The sequence below is a fragment of the Puntigrus tetrazona genome, chromosome 10 (assembly GCF_018831695.1).
Source record: "Puntigrus tetrazona isolate hp1 chromosome 10, ASM1883169v1, whole genome shotgun sequence".
NCBI classification, from domain to species: Eukaryota; Metazoa; Chordata; class Actinopteri; order Cypriniformes; family Cyprinidae; genus Puntigrus; species Puntigrus tetrazona.
Genome location: NC_056708.1, coordinates 12,999,546 through 13,026,192, shown reverse-complemented (window position 1 = coordinate 13,026,192; position 26,647 = coordinate 12,999,546). Strand labels below are relative to the sequence as shown.

The window sequence follows — 26,647 nt, the reverse complement described above, 5'->3', positions numbered from 1 at the left end:
CTCTCTCTCTCTATCTGTCTCTCAGGCTGATAAGAACTGGCATCAGCGAGTTCAGGCTTTGATGATGTCACGGACGCTATTTATCATCTTGTTTTCTCTCTTGCTACTTTTGGGTCTCTCCTGTTCAAATCTTATTTTTCAGAATGCTTTAATGAGGACAAAACAAGAAATACACTAATTTAACTGATTTACGCTTAATTGATGCCTCGATGCGAATCAGATGTCTCGTATTATCCTGCGAAAACCGCACCAGACAGTGGAATAAAGTCGTCTTAATTATAATTCCTCCGTGACTCCAAACAGACCTTTTGGTCTCAAATATCTTCAGCTTTTTGTTTGTGCCGGTGTCACCTGCCTCCTCCTGTCACCACGTGGCTCTGAGTATGCAGGTGAGGTGTAAGTGTACCTCACTTGGTGTGTGGTCCTGAGTTTTCGTGCGTCGACGTGGAGAGATTAGGGATTGACGCAGGCAGTTCTGCCACCATCAAGATGTTAGCAGAGTCTCTTGTCTGGACCTGCGTTGGGCCCCTGTGATGACTTTAAAATGTGTTTGATATCTTTAATGAGGGGCACATGGGCCGACTGCGGTACACTGTGTACCTAAACACCAAGCTCGGGTAATCTGTTTCGTTTTTGGTTCCTCTGTGCGGTTACCATATGAATGGTGCTTCTATATCTTTGAGATCTTCTACTGTACGCCTGCGAAGAGTTTGAGCAGATTAGGCTGCCAGACGTTAGACTCACAGTTGGATGTGCTGTCATCCACTTTTCTTACTGTAATAGATAATTAACAGATAACTTGCAATCTCGGTTAATAATTTGTTGGACGAGTACAAGAACGATGCACGATGTTTGCAGTTGAATATTTTTGAGATTCGTCACTTGCAGATGGAGCGTTTTTATTACGCGTCACTTAATGAATAAGTGTCTGACTGACACCTGATTGGATTCAAAAGAATGGGAAAAAGTCCCTAAAAAGTGAGCAGGAATGTCTCCACGTGTCTGCGAAAATGCGGGTAAACTACTTTTAGACATGGTTTTAATGCTGACATGAAAGATGAATAGAACAACAGCGTCTCTGTGGAGCCCACCCCACACATTCACACAGACTCGAATCCTGACCACTTCAAAACCAAGCCAACTATATATGAGGCCCCAAAACAACACACATATTTGCATGTGGCCTCTCCAAATTTAGCCTCAAAGTAAAACACTTCAATTGACTCTTGTATTTATCTAATTTTACAATTTAGACTGATAGTAAATTTTGCGAGGCATTTTTGACATGCGCTTTGAGGAAACCAAAAGCGTTTTCAAATGTATAATTTGGTCTGAATTTGACTGAAATTTTACAAAAAACACTTAATATTAGTAGCCTTTTCAATGTTTATAAAGAATATAGTGAAGCAGTTAAATTGACTGTTGTATTTATATTATTTCACAGTTTAGACAGTTTTGGATATGTTATAACGCTTCATTTAAGGATCTAATCACTACGTCGTAGCACGCATATTACTAGCACGTCGGCTGTATATTAGTACTTATAAAGCGTTTGTTAATCTCTTATTCAGCGTCATCATATTTTACATCCCTTAATCTTACCCAGTACCTAAACTTAACAACTAACCAACTGTTAAAAAGCGGCAAATTGGGAGTTTAAGGCAAAAGTCATAGTTGTATGATAAAAGAAAACAATGATTGATTTGTGTACATTAATAGCCTTTGCATATTTGTAAAAAAAAAGAAAAAAAAGAAGAATGTTAGATATGCACCGTAAGGGCCATCTGTACTGGTTTTACTTTACCGTTTCCATTGCTGCTTTCGACAGGAAATTAAATTTGTCCGAATTATACAGAAACAAACCCTTTTTTGTGAAGTGTATACATTAATAGCCTAGTTTGGAAAGACGTTAACACTATAATAAATAATATAATAAATGTAGTGTTAATAAATTTAGTAAGGCAATTTTGAGAAAGCAATTTATATATATATAAATTTGACCGAATTGTACAGAAAGAGACTTTTTGTGTGAACTAGCCTTACCACAAATAATTATTACATATGCAGTATAAGATCCATCTGTAGTGGTTTCTCAGTACTGTTACATTTCCTTTGTGTTACAGGAGATTCAGTCTGTTGCCTTGCTTTGGTTATTAAAAAGTAGCAGTGCTTGTCGCTGAAAAGAATAGGTTTGCACTTTCAGATCTGGTACTTGAGCACCTTTGTTCTAATACCAGTTCAGCCCAGACGCTGATAATCCCACAGTATTTGAATTACCTGCTCCAGGAGGTGCTGCGATCTAAAATAAGAAGTGTTTTTTTTTCCTCTTTGTAGTTGTCTGCCATCTCATGTGATCATCGTAGGCCAGCAATGGTGGCCTGAGTATAGCTCCTTTAAAGAGGGACTGGGTTCTTGTGCGATAAATACTTGATGATGATGTATTTTTATTCGGTCTGAAGAGGGAATCAAACCGTTCCTAAGGCACTTTACCGGCCCCCATTTTAGCTTGCGTATACGATAAAGCTATGTGTGCTTAAATTAAATTTCTATATAAATACGCTCCTAAATAGGTGTTTTTTTTACTGGAATATGTAACATGAAGTGACTAAATAGTTAATGAAGCGTTTTAAGCGAGTGCTTTTTATAGGCTGGTCGGTTGTGTGTGTGTTGACCCCTCTTTCCTTTGCTAATCGGTCTGCACTCGGTTGCTGGAGATAAAGATGGCAGGAAGAATTCAGTGGCCATGGGAATCGGGGGGAGGCCATGTGCCAGCACACTCTTTTTTCTCTCTCTCTCTCTCTCTCTCTCTCTTTCTCACCCTCTCTCAGACGCTCATACACACGGTCATTACCTCACTGACTGCCCCCTTTTGCTGTGTCTGAGGGCTGGGGTTTCACAGGGGGGCCGCTCCCCTCCCGCCCCACACAGGGAAGCCAGAACTCTGACGCCACCAGCATAATTAGCCGTCCATTTCAAATAGAGCTCGAGTTGGAGGAGGGGATGAGAGCGCTCGCCCCTCCCACCACCCCTTCTCTCTTCCTCTCTTTTTCTCTTTCTCGCTTCCTTTCGTTCGTACTTTATGGCATGTTTGGTCTGCGTGCCCGTGCACTCTGGAAATTCTTCCAGTTTGAAGGAATTTAACGCCTCTGATTTGTTTTGCAGCAGCCGAATTGTGAAAAAGAGCAAACTGCTAAAGAAAACTAAAGTTTAATGGCACTGTGATGTGTTTTTTTTCACTGTATTCAACTTTCTAAAAAGTAATTTTTAGGTCACGCAAATCTAATAGTCCCTTTATACTTTCCTGATGAGTGCGACTGATTTGTCCGTGCATTTGATTTAAAAATAAGAAAGTTATTATTTTTTTTTTTAAACCTTAGCTAAAATGTGGTAAATTTGGAACTACTTTCCTTTGTTGCTGACATCACCAAGGCCAAACTGTCTGTTTGATAACGCAACTAATATTCAAACAGCTATTTACCGACATCGAGTGTAGCTTTTAAAATTCCACATTAATAAAAAGTTCCAACCTGCTTTTTTTGCTGAGTACGCTTTTACTTGGAAAGGTCAAATTGCGAAGGTAAAATGGGTTAAAATGACAGCTAATGCTGACTTGAATTGTTTAAATTTGTTAGAAAACTTCAGTTCCTTGTTTTTTTAAATAAAGGTCTGGAACATTGTTTCCTGGTGGTCGTTCAAAAACTACTTAAAGCCCCGAACAGGAGAAAATGGACTGCTGAATAATATTTATGTAAAATAGTGTTAAAACAATGCGTCAGGTTATTACTGTGATAGACTGTGGAAAAAGGTTAGAACAGCGTTTTATTTGCTTCTGTTCAGAAACATCTGGAAAGAGTTTGAGGGAAGTAGTTCTGAATTAAGAGCCATGGGAAAGAGATCTGCTCCGATTGCCCTCTTTTCTGAGCGAAGGAGAGAGAGAGAGAGAGAGATAAAGGGAAGTTTAGTCCAAATGGTCTTTTTGTATATTGTCACTTAAAACAGATTTTATACTTAAGAATCATTACGACTGTCATCTTGTACTGTGTTATCTGTTCCATGTCATTTGGATTTATCAGTTTTAATGGCTACATTAAACAAAAATTACAGTGCTTTCATGCAGGTTGTACTTTTAGATTCTGTCATAAACAACCATTTTAAACCTAGCTGGATCACGCTAACATTTGTTATGATTCCCCCGTCGTTGAACGTTTCGCACTGCAACCCGATCCATTGTTTTCAGACAAGATTCACCAACTCTGTGATGAGAAGAGCATGTTTTTATTTCCCGTCTTCACTGCCATTTCGGGGCTCCGCCGCGCCACGCTAATTCGCCGCAGATATGTTTAAAAAATCACAACCATGGAGATCAAAGGCCTTGACAAAGCCTGTGACTTTACTGTGCATAAAACTAATGAGGTGCATCTTCCTGTGTCTGATGCTTTTTCATCTCGTCGTTGTCTGCTGTTGTCGCCGGTGGTCAATATGTGGTTTACAGCAACCCTCGTTTTATTCCCATTTGAATTTATCTGCAAGTATTTGCAAAAAAAAAAAAACAGTGGACAAATTGGAAAACTTTGCGAGCTATATGAAGGTGTTTTCTAAAGTTAACAATCACAATGTACAAAAAATAAAGCTGTTCCTGGTTTTAATTTGAACTACTCACACACTATATGTTAAAAATAACTACCTAAGAGCCTGAAATGACTTAAACTGATGTCTTTTCATCAACTTATTGATGCTTATTTCATTTGAAATCTATTGAATTTAAACCCTTTTAAAGATAATTTGAATAGATTATATTCCATTCCAAAGACAAACAAATGTTTGAACACTGATGGTCAATTCAATTTATTGAATACAAACACAATAATAATACAAATTATTGATGTTAGTGCTTAACAAGACTTAAATTTTTTTGCCAACCTTGCCTCTTAAAATTAACATAAAATTACATTTTATCTACAAAATAATGTTTGTCTTTGGGGTGTTTATTCAGAAGTAAATTGCTTCAACTCCCAATTGATGCTGCTAAACAAATTTTTACTCATCCTACATAGTTAAACATTTTGTTCTCCTTAAATTGTAACTAATAGTTTGCAAAAACTGTTTCTTGTTGACTTCAGCCTCAAATTTTTGGTGAAACTAGCCAGTGCTAATGTTAAACTGCCAGTATTCGGACACACCAAGTTCCAATTATTGTGAAAAAAGTTTTACGTTGCCATTTTACGTTGGCTCTGTGAGTGATACCAGCTAGCAGTGAAGCCAAAACGCAATTCATCATAACACAAAATGACTCTCATGATCTCGTATTCGGCCCAAACAGCAGGCAGACGTCGTCCCTCGCTCGATAATTTACTGGGCGAGATTTTGTTTGAAAAATAGAGATTGTATTTGCTCTTTAAATATCAGAGTATCGATCGCACGCGGCGGCAGCGGACGAAGACTCGCAGTCGGAACTGTTAATGTGTGGGAGACTCGAGAGGCTGGAATCTCACTCACATGCCATGTTTGATAAAAGCCCAGCTCTTAGGGGGCTATGAACAGTCCATTTCAGCTGAGGCGAGGAGGAGGCGCGCACCTCTCTCTCCCTTTATCTCTCTCTCTCTCCTCTCTCTTTCTCTCTCTCACTCTCTCGCTTTCTTACCGCTCGCTGTGAGAGATGATTGAAAAGCCGGAGTTTCCATCAGCGGCCGTCAGCTGTAAATGTACTCAGACTGCTGAAACAGCCCTGCGTTGTTGCTGACCGTGGCATGGGCCAGAGGATGTAGCGCCATATTGCATTGTGTGTAGTGTGCCAGCATAATCAGGTGTGAATAAGTAGGTCAGCTGTGGCCTGTGTTTCGCGTTGCCGGTTGGTATTTCTGACAGCAGCCGAGAGTTTTTTTTTTTTCGTGTGTGCAGTCGGTGGTTTGTGGATTGTTGACGTTGAAGACTGTTTGCGGGAAGAGAGGGCATTCGCAGCTTGTGTGTTCAGACGAAGGATGAATCACATTTGTGTTGGGTTACGTAAGATGCCAACCCTTTGGGGGGCGACCCAAGCTCTTTTTCTTTTTGCACTCCGTGTTTCTGCTTCACTTTCATTCGTTTCACATTCAGACTCTCTCTCTGGTTGGCACGTAGCCTCGGTTTGATTGCCAACTGAGAAAGTGCCACGGCGGTATCAGGATACCTGTCGTAAGGTGACACAGTCTTTTGTCCGGCGGTCTCGCGCGGCGATTTCCTTTGAGTGCGTTCTGTCGAGAGACATCTGGACTACTGTTTAACTTAGCTGTCTCGAGCATAAACAGGTGTTTTTGTGACTAAATGAATGGATTAACCAGCAGACCCAGACACAGTTCCACTCCAGACTCCAATGCCAATTTTTTTTAACCTTGTGCCGTGTGCGTAATCCTAGAGATATAAATAGCCTTCCTCAATAAGAACTGGAAGGAAGGGCACACGCGCAGCAACCTTCATACGTTTCATTGTGGAGCATTTGCCTAATTCATATTCAAAGAAACTGTAAAAATGTAGTCTGTATAGAGTCGCTTTTAGGCCTTGTGGCATTTTGACTTTTGTGGTTTAGGAATGTTCAAAATTACACTTAAAAACTGCAAATAGTCTAGTTATTATTACATTCTGTCATAATTTACTCACCCTTATGTTGTTCTTAATTTTTTTGTCTATTCAATGGGACCCAGTGTTTGTATCAAAGTATCTTCTTTTGTGCTTAACATGAGAAGTTATATGGATTTGGAACAACATGTGGTTGGGATGAACAAAATGATGACAGACTTTACATTTTTGGGTAAGCTATTCCTTTAAGGAAGAAGTGAATAATATAGGCTGGTTTAGGGGTCACGTGACCCCCACTTTTCTTTAGGGAATCTATCAGCTTGGTCTCATAAGAAACTAATAATTTCACAGTTGAAAGAAATCACATGTGTAATGTAAATGTAAGCTGTAAACCTATCCGTTTTTGCAATATGATAAAAACAAACAATAGTAAAAAAAGGTTTTGTATGGTTCCAGTTGTGTATCTTAAAAATTTTCTGTCTATTTTGCAAGCTTATAAAAGGTGTCAAAGAGTGTTGCAGTCTTTTATATTAAAAGAGTGTTTTTGATGGCTCCCATTTGTTATATAATTACACAACTGTTCAAAAGTTGGTCTCTTATGCTCACCAAGGCTGTATTTACTTGATCAAAAATACATTGAAATGGTAATATTGTAAAATGTTACTATTTAAAATATCCATTTCTATTTTAATATTTTAAAAAGTAATTCAATCCTGTAATGACAAATCTGAATTTTCAGCATCTGTTACTCCATTCTTTTTAACATTATAAAAATCTTACTGAGCCCAAACTTTTGCACAGTAGTGTATGAGTGCACATTTTTTTTTTTTAGCTTAGTTTTTTTTTTTTTTTTCAAAAGCACAATTAAGCAAACTCACTTAAACTCTATAATCTAATGAGCATAGTACGTCTGTAAAAACAGGAGTTTTTGTTGGAAACTGTTAGAGGAGTTTTTATTCTTGAGGAGCCCCAGATGCTCAGTACATTATGTGATATGATGGTGGCTCCTAATTTAGCCGCGGTCTTATCCTGTACGGATGAGTAATTGTGTCCATAAAGAAGGTTAATCTTCATAACAGGGGAACATAAACCAGATCTCTCTGGATCCTCTTCTGTTTCAGCACAGAACAGGCTAAGAGAGTATTACTAAAGCTCAGAGCAGGGAACTTTTTTTGGTTGGAAGAATTTAGTGCCGTTTCTGAGAAAATAAACATTACGCTTCAATTTGCTCCTCACAGTTATTGTCTGGTCCTAGGAAGACCGGTCAAAGTAAGGTGAGGTTTTGGAAGCGCTTATTTTAGACCGGCTCTTCGCGGTTCCCCGGCAAGACGGTCTGAACCGGTGAAGGGGGAAAGACAGCAGAGGAGCGTCTCAAACTTTCCGGAACAGTTCACCTCAGAACTTTCGAGTGTTGCCTCGCTCCATTACTATTCTCAGAGAGTCTCAGGTAGCCATGGAGAAGAGTTTGCACCCAGCTGTGGTTTAAGTGCTCTGCGAGAATGGGAAATAATCAGGAGACCCTTTAACCTCCTGTCCGCACTTTTTCCCTTCTGTCTTTCTCTTACTCACACTCTCGTGCACACAGACACACACACTTTTGGGTTTTACTCCAGACGTCCCTTGCCAGCCTGGGCTCAGCACTTTAAAAACCCAAACAAAACAAATCCTCTGCGGGGGCCCGCGGTGCCTAGGGAACCGGGCAGCTCCACCTCACACTCAGCGGCAGCAGGGCTCCCTGATCTGGCTTGGAGCTAGACTTTGGCTGAACTTTCACTTTTGCCTGAAACAGTTATTATTAGTGACCTGAAAACCTCCAGGAGGAGTGGAAATGGAAGCCAGATGCCGTTAGTGGCTGGAAAACGATATTAAGCTTTCAAATGGTGCCCATGGGGAGGGAGACTGACATGGATTTCCATGTTGGGGGGGTGGAGAAACAGTGACCCCAGCACTGCTCTGCTGATTTGTTCTGCCGATGACTCGTGCTTACAGATCGTTACAGACGGGGGGGTCTAGGGAAGGGTCAGACCTCCAAATGTAGTTGTTTGTTGCGGTATGAACGCTACTGTTATCTGTGATCGTACATTGATGCTTCTTCAGATGTAGGCCATGATAATTTATCTGCTTAATATTTTTTTTTTACCCAGAGTTTTAATGATATTCAATATATCACTAGTTTTTTTATAATGTTTTTTTTGGTAGATATCTATTATCGCAATATGTTTTTATTTATTTGTTGTTGTTTTTTTACTTTTAAAGGGTTAGTTCACCCAAACATTTTAATTCTGAATGCCATTCCAGGTCCCATAAGACCTTCCTTCATCTTCACATGGACTATTTTAATGATGCCCTTGCTACCTTTCTGGACCTGGAACATGGTGGTTGTGTTGTCGTCTATGCAGGGTCACAAAGCGTTCAGAATTCATCAAAGATATCTTACTTTGTGTTCCTAAGATGAACAGGGTTTAGAATGAGTCTTTAATGAGACTCATAAATAAAGTGCAAAATAAACTTTTTTTTTTTTTTCAGCCAGTAGTAGTTGGACTTAACCAAATAATGTTGTCAACTAATGCAAAATATAGTAAAATTCTACTTAAAAGTGATCATATTTATTTATTTTTTACATTTAAAATATGGCTTTAAAAAAATTAATAGCTGTAATATTTAGCTTCACATTTATTTTTACAAAAAACGCGCATGTGGGCATGTCTGTTTGACTGAAGAGAACAAACCTAGTTATAACCAATGTTGAACATATCATAAATATTCAGTTTTCACCTGTTTGCCTGCTGGTTTAGCTGCTGAGGCATTGTTAGTTTGTTTCCAGCTTTTCTTAATTGCCAAAAAGTCTCAAAAACTTAAGTCTCCATTCATATCCAGTGAAAACTCTCTGTTACCTGTAATGTTTACTTTAGGGAAAGGTAAACCCTTACTCTGCTTTTCAGGCGCTATGGGAATGACGGCAGTCTGACAATGACGTCCCGGGATCATTGCGTTTCCAGTCCAGGGAGACGAGGCAACACACACTGCCCCTTTAATTCCAGCACTTCCTCATCCCCTTGTTCTCTCTCTTTATACAAAATGTCTGTGCAGCCTCCAGCGAGGTTCTGTCTCCAGGAGGGTAATTATTTTTAGCAGGAAGTGTCTGAAAATGGACTGTACTTGGTCAGATGTGTGTGTATATACGTGTGTGTTGGCCCCTGGCTGGCTGGCCTAGCTTGCAGTGAGGAGAGATTGGCGGGATGTTGGTGTTGTTATTAGTCCTAACAGCAGCCGGGCAGAGGATGTGCTCTCCTTGGTCCCGCGGGATATCAGAGACAGATCCGCGGAGATCAGAGGGCCGAATATATCAGGTGAATTTCAGCGAGAGGGAATGAAAATAGCAGGCTAGGCTTTTTGCTTATTTATGAGAACGTCACACCTGGCCTATATCGACGTGATCACATTTTACCGTGTTATTATGCTACTCCCAACATTTTCATCCTTTGGTGGTCAAAGGGGATTTTTCAAGGCGCTTTATTGTTGTTCTTCTCACCCCTTAAATCAACTGAATTTGGCAAATCGCACTTGCGTTTTGTATGATCTCCCAAATTTACCCAGTGACTGTGCAAGTTAAAAAAAGGACAAGGGAAAACAGATGATGGCCGGCGTTATAGCCATCAGTCTCTTTGCGGAATTGTTTGAGGTGTTTGCCTTCAGTTCGGCTAGGCTATTTCTCTTGGCAGGCCGATATGTACATCTGACACTGATGGCTTCCTTGGCCATCAGCCAGAGAATATTTCAAACAACTTGCTTTTAAAAAGACCGCTGTGCGTCCTGGGAGTTACAGCATAATTAAACAGACTTGAACCTCTCCGCACAGAAACAAATCACTATAAATATCGACATACTGAAAAGGCCTCTGTGCCTGCGGTCTTCCATAATTTTTACTTTTTATAAGAGTTCGTAAATAAGTTGAATCACATCTGTATTTCTTGTTCTTTGTTTTACAGGTGAATCACTGCATGATAGTTTTTTTTTAAATATTTGTGTGTTTTTGTCATATATACTATAATACACCATTGAATAAAAAAATATATGTGTGTGTGTGTGTGTATATGTGTGTGTGTGTCTACACATGTACTGTACGAGTAGAACATTGTTTTGTCTTTGAATTGGCAATCAAAAGAAAAATAAGAAAAAAATCTGATCTAAATGAAACCGAACATCCAGTACTGATGGTATGATTTGAGACCTCAGCCCACCTAAAACATCTCAATCCCTCATTTAGAGGTCTGCTTTATCTTTGTGAGCAATCAGGTGGCTTATATTCGCTTTTAATCCAGGACTTTCACTTACACTGAGGTATTATCTCAGTTAAACACACAGATACTCATTCTAAATGCATCCAAGAACTCCATTATGGAGAGATGCATTATCTGTCGCGCTGGAATGTGCGTATTGTTATGGATTTACGCGACCTGCATTCGAGGCCAGAGACAGAGGGGGGGGGGGATGAGAGCCTGTGACACGATGAGTAGAAGCATCATGTTTTGCCTCACGTTTACTCGTTAACTTCTGTTGCTGTCTGAGTCATTGGTTCAAGTCTCTGGGAAGTATGGTCTGCACTGTTTGCACTGCTGGTAGCTCTAAGATTTAAGATACTGATCTCATAATAATTCCAAATTAGAGGATTCATCCAGATACTTCTGATAGTGATCTCTCATATTCAGGAAGTTCAAACAAGTTCAGAAGCAATGGAATGTTGCTTGTATTGAGGACGGCACAGTCACGTGACCAATGTTCAAAATTCACACCGCACAAGCCCAATACGGGTAAAATTTTGTTTTTGGCCAGTAAACCGCCATACTACATGATAATCTGAGATAAGTGATGGGAATGATTCGAACAAAGACTTTAAAAATGCCTTCTAACAAAATCACAGACTTGAGATGCTTGTCTAACAACTTTAACTTCAGTGTAAAACGTATTATTGTTCGTGTGTCTTGGATGTTGTTTGGTGACACAGATTTAATTGGTAAATTGTTTAAATGTAACTGTAATAAACCTTTTACCTCGACGTAAATTTTACTGTTAGTGCGTCTAGGATGTTATTTGGTGGCACATTTAATACTTGGCCTAAATTATTAAATTTATCTAGTAAACTTTACAGTAAGGTTCATTAGTTAACTTAACAACATAAGTAAACATGAACTAAGAATGAGCAATACTTCTATAGCATTTATCACAAAAAAAAGTGTAAAGTTTACTGTTGTTTGTCTACAATGTTACGTGGTGACACATTAATAAATTGATATTTAAATGTAGGCCTGACTGTAAAAAAATAAAGTACATTTTTATATCTATATAATAGATATAAAAATACATATATATGTATATGTGTATGTATGTATTTATGTATGTATGTAAATATAAAAAAATATTGACATTGGTAAAAAAAACTATACAGTAAAAAGTAATTTTTTGGATCGTGCATGTGACTGTTACTGTGTTTTAGTTGTGATTTAGCCTTCAGCATTTTCATACCTCTGGCGACGTCACATACGGCCAGTCATCATGCACTGCTTTGCTGACTAATCCAACTGACGTTTTTGGCAAAGTTGGGCCTAAGAAAAAGTAGGGGGTAGTACTTGTGTATTCACTTGAGTGTGTATGCGTTTGCATCTGCCATTGTGTGTGTATGTGTGCGCGTGTGTGGTCGCGCTTTGGCAGCGTGAGTTTGTTGTTCCCGGAGGCATGCTAGTGAAAGCGGACCCGTAGAAGGAGAGGAGCGCTCATGACGGTACTCGCTGGGAAAACCGCAGGCCAGACGAGCTGATTGGACTGCGCTGCGACACCATGTTTCCCATGTTCTGAACAGCTTTCACTGGAAGCTGGCCAACACAGAGGGGGACCCCTCTCTTCTGCTCTCTGCCTCTTTATTTCTCTCCTTTCTTGCTCTCTTGTGCTCCTTGTATCCCATTCAGGCCGACGTTATTGAGACGAGAGGGTTGCTGAAATTGCAAACCGGCCTTTGAAATGGAAAACAAATTTAAGAAAACAAGCATGGATGGATTTCCACGGCTCTTTCCTCATCTGCGTCTCCTCCCCTCCTCTATCGTTTGTGCTGGAAAGGGAAGCGTTGAGAGGTTTGACCCTCGAGAACTCGCCCTCGTGTCTGTTCCAAACTTGTATGACTGACTTCCATCTGTTGAACACAAATGAAGGTATTATTGGGATCCAAAACTACATTGGACCCCATTGACTTTCATTGCAATGCTTCATTGTAAAAACGCCTTTATTTCAGCTAATTTGTTTAGACTGCTAGCCGTCTCCATCCTGGATGAGGTTGCTTATTTTGTGTTAGTCATGGTGGTAATAACCCTTCATAGGTCACGGAGATTATCAGCCATGCTCAGATTAATTTAGCGTCGATGGGTTTAATTGTTCTTGCGGCTCTGTCGCTAGGATATAGACAGACAGCCAGGCAGGTGCACAGCAGGTTCTCGTCTGCGTTTCAACAAAAACAGACGTCGAGGTGGTCAGTCGTCCCCTCAAACATAATCGAAAAAGAGCTGGCAGGGAAGGCCCATTTAGAAATGGCTCTGATAGCGTTCTGTTCACGATAAATACTTAAAGCGTTCGGAGAGCTCAGTCTGCAGGCTGCAGCGCATTTCATGCATTATTGAGGTAATGAGGGCTGAGGTGTTCTTCTGTGTCTCGAAGATAAAGACCAAAAAAGACGAGAGGCTTTTTGTATCAATGCCTCTGGAGCATCCAGTGAGTTATAGTATGCATCGATAAACATGTATTTGCCACAGTTCGACAAAGACGGTAATGTGATTTTTGAAAAATGTTCTTTTTTTTTTGTTAAGGGGCTTGTCATAAACTGTACGATTTTCAGTAGTCAGTCTCAATATCAATACCGCAGTAAAACCAGTTTTTCACAAAGTTTCACAAATATTGAGGTTTTGAGGTTCAGTATTCCTTTTTTTAATGTTTACTCATTTTTCACATTTTAATATAAGCTAATTAATTAAATTGGCTAGTTAGCTAATTAAAATTAAACAATAGGATGTAGTCGTCAGATCATTTTAATTAAACACAAGTTATTCAAGTCATTCAAGAAACGAGTTATTGTAACGACACTTGTTATTTAAGCAAATATTCAATAGTAAAAAGAGTAAACAATAAAAATGTAATATACTAAAAACTAAACTGAGCCAATGTTTCTGGAATGTATTTATGCAAATATATTTATTCATTTTCTGTAGAGCCTCTCAATTTAATTGAGTAAAAATAAGATTGAAGGTAGATGAATATTTCAAAACCTTTGCATTTTCTCTGAGAAACTAAAACTAAATAAGTTTGCATGCGAACACAAAGTTTTTCAAGTGCAGAACGCCATTTTTTTGCAAGCAAATGCAAAATAAATAGTTTTCCTTCCAACTCTTTTTTTTTTTTTTTTTTCACCCCCCATTTTTAGGCTCCCTGCTATACTCTTGACATTTCTAAAGTGTCATTTATCAAAAGTGCTCGCTAACAGTTGGCCTGATGCGCGCCGCACATGTTCCAACATTTCGTACAGTTGTGTTTATGTGCGAGCGGCCCAAGTCGAATCATTTCCTGCGATCTTTCATCTGTTCTATCAATAAAAACAGCAAAAAGCCCCTAAAATAGTGCTCACCACCAATTTATCCTCGTCATGTTTTTTTTCCAGCTGCTTTCGTGTCTGTTTTCATGGTTTGTGTAAGTTTGGTTCCCCAAGCAGTCTCCCATTATGTCGATACTGCATATTCCTTTGACTGTGTTTTGTATTTAGACATGGCACGTAAGCATATTCTCAGTTCAGGGCAGCTCAGCAGATGTGCATTGGAAGGAAATTCACAATCAAAATAATGTTCTGAATATTATGGCAGCGCGGAGTCGTGGGGATGGAGCTCGAGGGGGGGGTTGGCGACTCGCTGAACTAAAGTTAGCAGCTCGTTTTTTGCTGAGTCAGTGTTTGAGTTTAGCTTTTCCACTCCGGGCTCGGGAACGTTTCTGCTGACACATTCTTAATCCCTTCCTTTACTATACTTTTGTGAGCAGTTATGTGTCACTTCTTGTGGCTGCTAATAATGCTACATCGCCACAGTTGTACGAAAATAAATGAGACTTTTGGTGCAAATTCCCTTTAAATGGACACACTAACTTTTGAGGCGTTAAAAGCATTTGTTATTTGAAATGTTTGCCTTGCGAATCAAAAGGACGAGTTCTTTGTTGCCTTATCTAATGCTGTTAGAGACCTAGTGTTTGTGTTGATGTATGAAGGTCGGACCTGTGTAGTGTTTCAGATGAGGGTTGATTGACTGAGGCGTGCTGAAGGTCAGTCGTATTTCTGCACCTTCTCTAAGGTCACAGCCGGCGATGGCAGAAAGCCAGTACACACACATACACACACGCCAGTGCCAACACAATAGCAGCCAGATTACTGTTTACCTCACACACTGCCTTACATCTTTGCTGGCCTACTGTGTACACACTACTACTGCAAGCGCTATACTCCACACTCAGCACAGAGCTTGAGAATATAGTTACTTGTGGGCGTAAGAACTAATTCTGTTGCTCACATATTTGCACTTGTGTGTTTTTTTTTTGTACAAGAAGTGTTCAAAGAAATTCTTTTTATTTTTACACACTTTTGTCATTTTATTCTGGAGCGGAAAAGGAGATATTTAACGGAATGTTCATGCTGCTCTTTTTCTCTTTCTCGGTGACCTGTTGGTAATAAGGACCAAATTTATCTCCTCCATAAAGCAAAACACATGAGAACCATTTTATCTGATGTCATCATTGACATTATATTCTGTAATCACATGCTGTTTGATGTGATTATGCAAGCCATTCACTTTAACAGCAACAAAAAAAGATCTGTAGACACACACATTTGAAATTCTCATTTTAAGCAAAGGTAATCAAATGTAAAAATTGGGGAAAATTGGGCTGATATATATTTAATATTGAAAAATGCGGATATATATATGAAAGATCTTTAATACTGATGTGGTACTGATATATATAGTGCAGATGAGAGATGAAAAAATGACTTTTTATTGTGGTACTTTTTTTCTTTTTATAGCTTGATAGCCTTTTACTTTATATAAAACAACTATGGACAACCAAACTTCTGTTTTTGAGTTCCACGGAAGAAAGCAAATCATAGAGGTTTGGAAAGACATTAGGATCATTAAATGATAAACTATTTCTTTAAGCCACTGAGGCAATTAAATGCAGGTTCTGAATTGAATTGGTGTCCATTTTTGGTTAGGAAATCTCATGAAGGCTACCGCTCTCATACACAGTGTGCTGAATTAGATTTTCTTCAGTTTTTATGCAACCGTGTGTGTGCGCTTTCTGGAATGACTGGCCCTCAGTCCTGGAGCGGAACAGTGTCTCTTCCCACTTAACTTGCATAAAGTTGTTTACCTGTCTTTCCGCTGTAATGCGAGTGAAAGATACAAGAGCTGCCTAATCAGCAGATGAGGTGCTGAAGGTCACATGCTAATACGCAGGGAGCTTAACCCCAACTGAAAACATGAAGAGGAGATTCGATCAGTTGACATTAAATAACGGTTAAGCTGTTTATAGGCGAAACACAGTTCAGGAATATGGAAAGATTAAAGTAGTTTTAACTGGTAAACTGATATATGTTTTTGATCTGCTATGTCACCAACTTTTGTGTTTTTGCAGCTCTATGTGTGTACATGCTGACTGATCAACAATGAAAAACATTCTCACAAAGGAACACTTGTCTTGTTGTTTTCATCCCCACACTCTTTTTCCTTTTTTTGTCATAAAATCTTGCATTGGAATTACTTGAAATGTCATCCCCATTACATTGTCCAAGACGCGTCTTTTGAGGAGGCCTTAGAGCCTGCTTACGCTGAAAGCAAATGACACATTTACAATTGAACAGTTCCTTTATAACTAACAAAGCTTTCATAGATTTTATTTTTTGGGATTTGAAAATGTATGGATTCAGAAATACACATTGAAGTGTAAACGGCATTCATAATTTATTTTTTTTTGTGTAATTGCAGGTCGTTTCTTAATTCAAAGTTGCACACTTGAAGAATTTTTATTAAGTTATATATTTGCAGTGTTGATCGGTACATTGATTCCAAGTCATGGGCTTGCAATGAATGCAGTATAGACATTTTAGTTAAATTTACATAGTTGCAGTGTTGACGGCCTAATTAATTCAAAGTCATGCACTTGCGGTGTAGACAGTGTAGTGTCGATTCAATTGTTGCAGTGTATACAGCTTTGTTCATCCAGAATTGCATACTTACAGTGTATAGTGGGTTTTTTTTTTTTTTTTTTTTTATTTAGGCGCTTATTCTTTATACAGTCACGCACATTCGCATTGTAGAGAGTTTATAGAGCCCTATGGTTTCTACAATTTGAAAAACATGGAAAGAATCACAGAATCCAATCATTAAAATGCATTTGCTGCATGACAATGAATATCACAGAAATTTGTCAAATTTTGGATGAATAAATTAAAAGTAGGTCAGAGCACTTAAATTGCGATTTAGAGTCTGTGAATGTGACACTCGCTGTGTTTTTAGCCTCTGCAGTCTCACTATATCATGAAATTCATTTCCAGCTGCTCTGAGAGTCTCTTAATAAGCATTTCACTGCTTTATTTGAGAAACGGAAGCTTTCAAGAAATTGTGGCAAAAAATATGTTTGTAAGTAATAATATACATAATATAATGAATGTAAATGAATATAATAATAATAATAATAATATAAAATATAAAATAATATGAAAATAATTGTAAAATGTTTTAATTTTGACAGTAAACCTCTGTTGTGTAGCACTTTAAAAAAAATAAATGTTTCATTTGATTGGGAAGTAAATGACTGTCTTGATTACAAGAACTAAAAATAAAACAAAAACACAGGACCATAAAATTAACTTTTGTTACACTTCATAAATTGATGTATAAAAAAAATTGAATAATTTGGGAAAAAGTACATAATTTCATAGTGCCCTATTTTTAGTAGATTTTAAGCCAAATTACTGCAGTGTACGCAGCTGCAGTTAACTTAAACTTGTGTTTTTTACAATGTAGACTGTGTCATTGATTCTGAGTCACATGCTTGCAGTGTAGACATCTTAGATTATAATGGAGCTGTTCTAGTTTTGTCATGTTATCTTCTTGCAGACACACGTTCTTATTGTGTATGCAAGTGAATGAGAACAACGAATCAGAACAATGCAGTTTGGCTTCTCTGAATCAGTCGGACTGCACTGTAATATCTAGTTCAGGTCACCGTCTACTCCCCCAGCCCTTAACAATTAACCGCTTGTTGTCTCGTGAAGAACAAACACCCCCTTCTTTCTTCTCTCTGCCCCGTTATGCTAATTTCCAGTTATGATTCTGAACATCTAATTAATTCAGTTTACAGCAGAGATTCCAGGATAAACAAACCTTGTATTAAAATGCAAATATGCAGAAGAGTTTGTGGTAGTTAGATGCCAGACTCTGTCATGAAATTCTTGAAAAATAATGCAGCACTTGTGCTCGTTTTGCAAACCTTGCTTGCTTGGGACAAGCCGTGTGTTTAGACTGAGGGTGTAGAATATGTTTATTGATTTGAATGAAACTGAATTTAAGTGTAATCTAAGAGAAACAGAGTGTGCCATAGGAACTTAATGTACCTACCAGGACTGGGTGATGAAATAACGACAATTATTGCTATAAAATGTTCCTTCACAAAACACTAAGAAGAGTTACAAATTATATCATAGGGGTGGGCAATATGACCTTAAGTCGTACTTTGCGATAAAAGTAATTATTTCACAATGGTGATGTATATCACAATATATTTATTTTTGCTGTAAATAAAGTCTGTAAGATATCATAGAAATGTCATCATTCTTGTCAATATTACAAAACATAATACTAGATTAAGGAAAATACTATTCGTATAATATAATCATATTCAGATTTCAAATTATAAAAAATTTATCATTATTAGACAAAAAAAGAAAAGATTTTCATTAACATAAAAGACTGCTGTCACGTTAAGAACAAAGTTTCCAATGTTCTTTTACTGTGTTTTTTTCATGTAGTGCACAGCAATGCCAGCAATGTAACCACAATAAAGATGAACCAGATGATAGTCCAAAATCTCTATTGATTTGACAGATTCCTACCCAATAAACATGTCTACTGGTATGTTCAATATAATATTTCTGCCCCAAAAATGGAACAGAAACAGTTCTACTCATTTGAATTGCTCCATTTATCCAGTATTTTACTGTAGTAATATTAACTTCATTAAGGTATTGTCACAGAAACGTGGGCTACTCATATGTATATTTTTAAGTTATAGCATTTAGTGCTTTTATTCTAAATGTATTTAGACTACTATTCTTCATATAAATACTTATGAAACCATTCAGTTACACCATGGTAAATGTGTGGTTTTAACTGTGGCTATCATTTACTAAATATATTCTACTATAACCTATTCCAAATTTTAATGAAGCTCAAGCAGTCAGAATGATTACATTTCATCATATAAAACATTTTTTTGAGACAAAAAAAGTAATATTAACTTTAGCTTAGCCTTCGCTGCAAACTGTGCTGAAGATACACATCGTAAAAGTCAGGCAACACAAACCTGTTTCATGATTTGAAATGGTATCACTCATTAGAACATGCAAAAACGTAAGACATTTTCTGTTAAGATGTTTATTTTAAGGAAAAATTACTGGAAAAATTCCAGCATTCTCAAAGAAAAAAGTTAAGTCTTAGTCCGGTCTTGAACTTTTGCGCACCAAAGATAATCAATACATTACATATTCCTTACATATATTTTAAGCAGTGACCATGAGACTAGGGCTCCATCTTATGTGACCATTTCCATCCAGCACTGAAGTAAGTGGCCATAAGTAGTTAACTCTTAACCTTTTTACACTTTATATACTATAAAGTAGTAACTTTTGCTAGCTAATAAGAGTACCAACATATCTTTCTTTATTTATAGCTTTTTCTGTCAGTCATGATAATTGATTAGTCATTAGTCATGTATGTTGTGTGTGTATAATTTGAACGAAGCAAAACGAAAATTCTAGATAAACTTGTTGTTCATTAAGTTTCATAGCCATTTCATGCAGTACTGAGTCTGACGTGTACCTTTGTGGAGCCAGTAATTGTTTTTTTCCTTTACTCAAGGTTGTAACATTAACTCGGCTTCTATCCAGAAAGACTAGATGATCTCTGCGCGTCTTTTGTCATCCAGTCTCGGGCCGGTCAAACTATTTGAGAAACAGTTCTCGTCCCTCCCAACTAGACATCCACTCCCCAGACGTTGCCTCCACTCCCAACCGGAGATATAATTGCTTTAATTAGTTTCTTTAAAACCCATACAGGGTTTGAGGAATGCTGTTATCAGCGGTGGAGGAGGCAGAGATGTATGTATTGGCTTGGGGAAGCCTAAAAGTTTCTGAGGTAAAGGCATGCTGCGCTTATCTCGATAACAAATCGATGATTTTCCTTTTAAAAGTGCGTACTGTGCGACTGTGACAAGCAGTACCAACTTGTGCTCTCAGACCCCCTCAGATCGCGATTCTTCCAGTGCTGACTGAAAGCCTCTGAAGTAAATTGCTGATCTTGTTGCATAATAAATCAAAGGCGGAACGATGGTGGTTTAAAGAAAGAACGAATGAAAGAAATGAGAGGAGAAAGAAAGAGAGAATAAGCTCTGGGCTTGTTCTTGTTCCTCAGCTTTAATGAACTGCGCTGTAAGCCCTTGAGAGCTCTGTTGATAGCAAACATGGCGTGTGAGATGGTGAACCGGTCCTGGATTCATTACAGCCGTAGGAGCGGCTGATATCGGCAGCCCTGTGGACCGACCGGTCGGCTCTGACGCGAGATAACGCTGATCTGTGAGAACGGAGTTGCTTAAAAAGATACTATCCTAATGAGAATGTAGCGTGTCAGTCGTAATCCCAGTTGTGCGACTCTGAGAAGCCTTCAAACAATTTCAGTTTAAACATGTGGAGACGTTCCCATGTTAACAAGTGCACGATCGCTCCAATGTTGACACGAATCAGCCCTGACAGATATAGTCGGTGAGAATCAAGCTGTCTAGGAAGCGTTTTTAAGCAGTCGCTTGCTCCTGATGTCCAGCCTACAAAACAAGTTGGAATTAGTAATGCGTGTACAGTCTGTTAAACCGCCTCAAAAAACTCCGGCCCTCCCCAGCTGCTATGAAAGGGAGTGTTCTTCTGTCAACAACTGGGACATTGTTGCACTGAGACGACCCAAATGTACTGCATCATAATCAGCAAGCCCCCATAATGCTTTGAGTGTCTCTTAATTGGATGGAAATGAAGTCTGGTCTGTAGTTTGTCCATATCTAATGAGACTCAACCCCACGGTCCCTTGTTATTCACAGATTGTGCGTATGCGAGCGCGTCGTGCGTGCGCTTGCGCGTGTTCCCAGGGGTTGCAACAGTGGGCTCTCACGTTATAAAGCTCTGTGAACGCGGTGGTCTTGATTGGGTACCGCATGCCACAGTGTGAAGTTTCTGCGCTATCGCAACCTCCCGCAACGATATTGCTCGCGCGCCTTTGTCTGATTGTTGCTGTGTGATAGTGGGTCTTGACGGCGCGCCAAATCCTTGATTTGCAATTAAGCCATCTAAGCTAAAGGAGACAGCAAGATTTAGTGTATCATAGACTACTGACACAGATGCATTGTTTGTGCGGTGCGATTAGGTCATTGTTGAACTTTTTCAGACAGTGTGTGTAATTCAAGATGCAGAACAAGGAAGGAACTGAACAGATCAGACTGTGTCGTAATGACTGTGGTTTGGTAAATGTTCGTTTATCCAGGGTGTGAATTGTCAGAACAGTTCAATCAACTTTATTTGACTCTTTTTCTTAGTACCTAAAAACCTTTTAGCATTTTGTAAATGCAGTTGTTAATCACAAAGGTAAACGCAGAGGCAATTATAGGCTATGTTTTATAATTCCGTCTGTTCAAAAGTTGTGAACCTAAGAAATATTTTTATTTTTTAATAGTATTATATCCATAAATCCTAGTTATGTTAAATTTATTTAGGTTCGATCATATTTCATGCATCTTTTCTGCAGAGATTTAGCTAAATTTGGATCTTTCTGTGTGGAGTTTTATTTTGGTGTGTCAGGGTAATGATTTGACTCCTTTAATATGAATCACTGCATCGTTGTTTTGATGATTTGAATTAATTTGGTCCGTGAATTATGGCAGGTGTACAAATAAAGGTTTCACGCTCCCAGGACTTTAAAGTTCCTATTATTGCCACTTTTTGTTAGCTTAGCTATTAGCACCAAACTCTTGTGTAGTGAGAGGTTTCTTTCTTGTTTCCTGGGTGGAATGTATCATATTTTGTTTCGAATATTAAATATTCAAATACATCACAGCCTTGAGCCATATTTTGTTATTTGGCTAGTTAGTTGCGGGTGGTTTGAGGGAGAGGGTCATTTATTTCTGTGGAGCTTTTGATTGGACGTAAATCTGAGTAGTACAGGTTGAGTCATTCATATTTTTCATCCATTTTCTTGGAGGAAAAAGTTTGGATTTTAAATGTTACTTTTTCAACAAAACTTTTATGTTGATTTTATAGGGTAAAATTTTCCCTCTGCTCGCTGCTCTTTGGTTCTTACTCCCTGAGGAGCAATTAATTCATCGCTCACAGGACGGGCACTTCAGGTGCGAGGGCACATTGACCCATTTATGTGAAAACAATGTTAATATGCTTCTTCACTTTGTGGGTAAAGTCACACATCCATGGCACTGCGCCCTTCCTTTTACTCTGGCTAACTCCAAAGCATCAGTTTAAGGGGTCAAATGCATTATTCAGGCTTTAGAGGTCGCAAACTTGAACACAATGTCGAGGGATCTCTTTTCGGGACGTGACAAGGTTGGGTTCACAGTTCTGCTGCCAAATCTTTGGCGTAGGTGTTTAACAGACCCAACTACAGCATACACAGAGTCAGAGCTCAAAGCGGCGGGTCAGCGTTGAGATTAGTTGCTCACACAAAGCAGGTTTGTTATAAATGGTAGCAGCAATAGCAAAGACTTTGATAAAGGGCTTAACGGCTATGCCGGCGTAAAAATAGATTAGCTCTATCTGTGCTAATGGCAGCCGTTGGTGCCTTTCAAAAAGCACACATACACACACTTGCCTTTATTGTTTTTTCACTTAAGTTTAAAGTCATACCCTTCAGAAATCAGGTCACTTTTTTTTTTAGACCAAATGATTAAAGGACAAGCTATAAAAAAACCCAAACTGTAAAATCTGTTCAGTTTAATCAAGTACACTGGACGAAGTTGTTGTTTTTTTTCGGTTATTTTTGTTTTAAATTTTACTTTTAAGGACAGCGAAGAGATCATCTCAGTGTGACTTTTGTTTCGACTTTAAAGAGTTTAAAATTGTTGACGTTATCTGTTTGTTAGTGTGCATGCTCTAACATGCATTTGCAACATCTGTTTGTGTGATGAATTTGGGGAAAAACGAACACTATTATATTACACAATATATATATATAATGTAAACAATGAAGTAAAAGTTGCAAAATCACTTTCACAAAAATTCTGACATTTTTGTGTGCAAACCATCCTTAAGGGAAAAACTTGATTATATTTGGATGTTCAAACTTGGCTTTACTTTTTAAAAGAACCAACCTCTATCTGAAATCAAGTACATTTTTCCATAATTTATCGCCCAATTTTTTTTTAAATAAAAATATTTAAATTAGAACTGTTTGTAGTAGTACAATTGTAGTATATAATAAAAAATTAATATTTAATTAAAAATAGTTTCTGTAAAATTAGTGTTAATAATTCTATCCTAATTTCTTAATTGTAAAATGCTAACGCATCAAACTTTTATTTTGATATTTATATGCACTGCAGCTTTTAGAGTGAAGCGCAGTACTGTGTTTAGTTACGCTCAAGCAGCTCACGATAAAGTGTTTCAGCGTCTTTGAGGGGCAGCGCTTCACTCTGAAACATGCAGTGATTATATTTTTTTAAATAAATCACATGCACTTATTCGAAAATAGTGAGCAGAGTGGAATCAGTTTAGAAGAATAGGGTAAAAATATATAAAATAGTGGTGATGTCATTCAAACTAAGAAGCTGTTTTAGAAACTGAGCAAATTATTATAGTTTGATCTTTTTTAAACATGTAATAATATGCACTGGTGATGGCACATATGACCAGGAATGTGATCTACTTATTATTCTAATTTTTATTTTAGTTCACTAAGCCAGCTTTTCCTGCTAACCGAATTATAAACCCATTTGTTCAAAATTATATCCACCATTTTTAGTTACAGTACAGCTCCCACGGCAGAAGTGTGTCTGCCGTACCCTCTCACCTGTGTTGGAGTCTTGCTTTGTTTTTATCTGTTCCTGACTGCCTCTGAGCTGTTGACCCTCTTGAGTGCTCAGGTGCTCTGTGGCACAGCGACACTGGCAGTTATACAGAGAGAGAGAGAGAGAGAGAGGAGGAAATGTAATGGCCTGTGAGAAAGATAGGTTATGAGAGAACGAGGGAAGAAAAAAACAGCAGCTATACGGGGAGAAAGAGAGAGAGAGAGAGAGACCTCGCTGACGTTTCCCTGCTGCATATGCAGCTGATAGTATCTGGCAGGGCCTGGCTCTCTGGGGAGCCCTGTAATCTGTTCCATCAGCGTTTACTACCGAACAAATTAACTAAGACAAGCACCGCCGCCTGAGCCAGCAGAATTCTTCCATTAGGAAAATTATAAAGCTATTATGGGGAACAATTTGGTCCTTTATATAAACGACTCTCATTGGAGGGCTACAGGGCTTCCTTGAACTACACCAGGGGGGCTGGATGGAATACCCCAGGGGGCATTAGCGCTATTGATACCAATAGAGAGAAAAATCATGCTCTTTAATATCTCAAACCTTTCTCTTTGACAGCAGCAAGATTAAATAGTGAGTTTTTATTAAGTCTCTGAGCAGAAAAGACCCTAGGAAACACAGTTGTGAGTTTCAAACGAGACCGCCTCAAACTGCGCTCAAAAGATCTCGGTATAAACAAAAAAAAAATTATATGTTTTTTCCGAAACCAAATCTGCTCCATTATATGCACAGTAATTGTACAGTTTTTTACTTTTTCTGTATGTCTGTATTTTCTGAATGCACAACCTAAAAAAACGCATTATAGCGTAAGACAAGAATATATATCATGATTGTGTTCACAAATCAGTTCTGAAGTTGACATTTTGAATCCAACACAGTCGTTTAGTTTAAATTCTGAATCAAATCAACAGATTATTTTCATTGAGCCCTTGATTCAGTTCACAGTTCTGAATGATTTACTTACAGATGTTCGTAAACTTCACTTAAGTTGAAAGTGCAATTTTTTTGGTCTCTTATGGTTCATATTTCTTGTCATTTTTACCGGCTTTAGCAATAAGTTGACATTTTGAATCCAACATGTTGTTAGTTGAATTTGTAAATCGAATCAAGAGATTCTTTTCTTTGAACACCTTTATCCGTTTCAAAATAATTCATTTGCATATGGTTAATTGTAACAGTTCCTGTATAAAGTTTGCCTGTGACCTTAAAAATTGCATTTGGGATTTAAGAAAAGTATATATCATGATTACGTAGTGGTAATGTATATAGGCCCTTAATAGTGCTCACGTATAGTGCGTACAGAGTAAACGCATTATGTCAAAGTTTATTTCCGTCAGTCTCACCGCTTGTATTAAAAACAACAAGCCATTTAGGAAGACCAGAACCATTGCCCACTTACATAGCATGACGTTTTTATCTAAAACATGTCCCATTGACCCAGAAACCAATGATCCACACCCGTCTCTAGGGATGGTATTTTAAAACCAGATTTGTCCCTGGAGATCAGCCCTCGTGCTTTTACCTTGCCAGACTAGCCGAACGACGCTCTGTCGGAGTGTTTTGCGGAGCCATGTGTCTTCCTATGTGGAAGGAGGAGGTGATAATAACAGAGAAGAGTAAAACTGGGGCGAGACTGTGGTGACTCAGCCCCCCAGTTGTTGTGTTGGAGGTTTGGGGAGTCTGGCGCACAGAGTTCCAGCCTAATTAAGTTGATTTGTTCCCAGCATCTGGCTCCCAGATGTCAGACGATATTCTTTAGCTCAGCTCCCTGCTGTTGAGAGGAGAGGAGTGGGACGGCAGGGACCGCAGACTGCTGACTTTTCACGAGGCCCTCTGGGGGTGGGACTTCACCGTGCTTTGGGTGACTGATGGATGCAGAGGGCCAATCGTGGTGTATTTGTCGCAGTTTTCCTGGGAATCTGATTGGCTAGCAAGAGGTTTATAGCCACAGTATGCCTGCAGGTGCATACCAAGCGATATTCTCACACCTTATAAAACACTTGTTTCCTGCAAAATAGACGCGATATTTGGCGAGAAGGCTTTACAACTTTTGGTTTTGGTGAACGCCATTGGTCTGAAGTCAATGACTCTGCTTGTGGACAACAAAAAGCTGTTGCTAACGTCTTCATACAGTGGTTCCAAGTTATTCAGACTGAATGATTCATTTTTTTGATTTAGTTGATAAGTTGATTTGATTCACATTTAAGACTGAGCAGTTCACTCAGAAATCCTTTCCTTTGTTGACTTTTAAAACTGATGAGATTTACTGACACTTCTGGTGAATCAAAGAAACAGGTTATGTTTTGTTTCTCAATGCAAACTGATCATGTACTTCACAAATCGATATTTAAAGTGACATTTTTAATTAACTGAAACTTTTTTTAATGCATTTAAAACTTGTAATAACTGTAATTGTAAGTTTACTCACCCACTTCTTCGCTGTGAATCAGTTTGATTCACAATTCATTCAATTATGTTTTTAAGTTGTTTAATCCAACTCATTGAATCAAATCAACTGGTACTTTGTGGCCTGTGTTTCACAATTAAAAGAAATGGTTCAGTAATGATTCACAATTAAAACTGAATAAATCATTCACGAATTTGCTCTTTAGTTGACATTTTAAATTTAGCTTGATTTGTTAAGTCCGAATCAGATCAACTATTTTTTTAAGTG

The 26,647-nt window shown here is 38.3% G+C and overlaps 1 protein-coding gene across 4 annotated transcripts in view; it reads left to right on the top strand.

The window, feature by feature from the left end:
* cux1a (cut-like homeobox 1a) overlaps positions 1–26,647 on the top strand; it is a 113,628-nt gene that overhangs the window by 2,618 nt on the left and 84,363 nt on the right. The gene's annotated exons all lie outside the window — the stretch shown is intronic.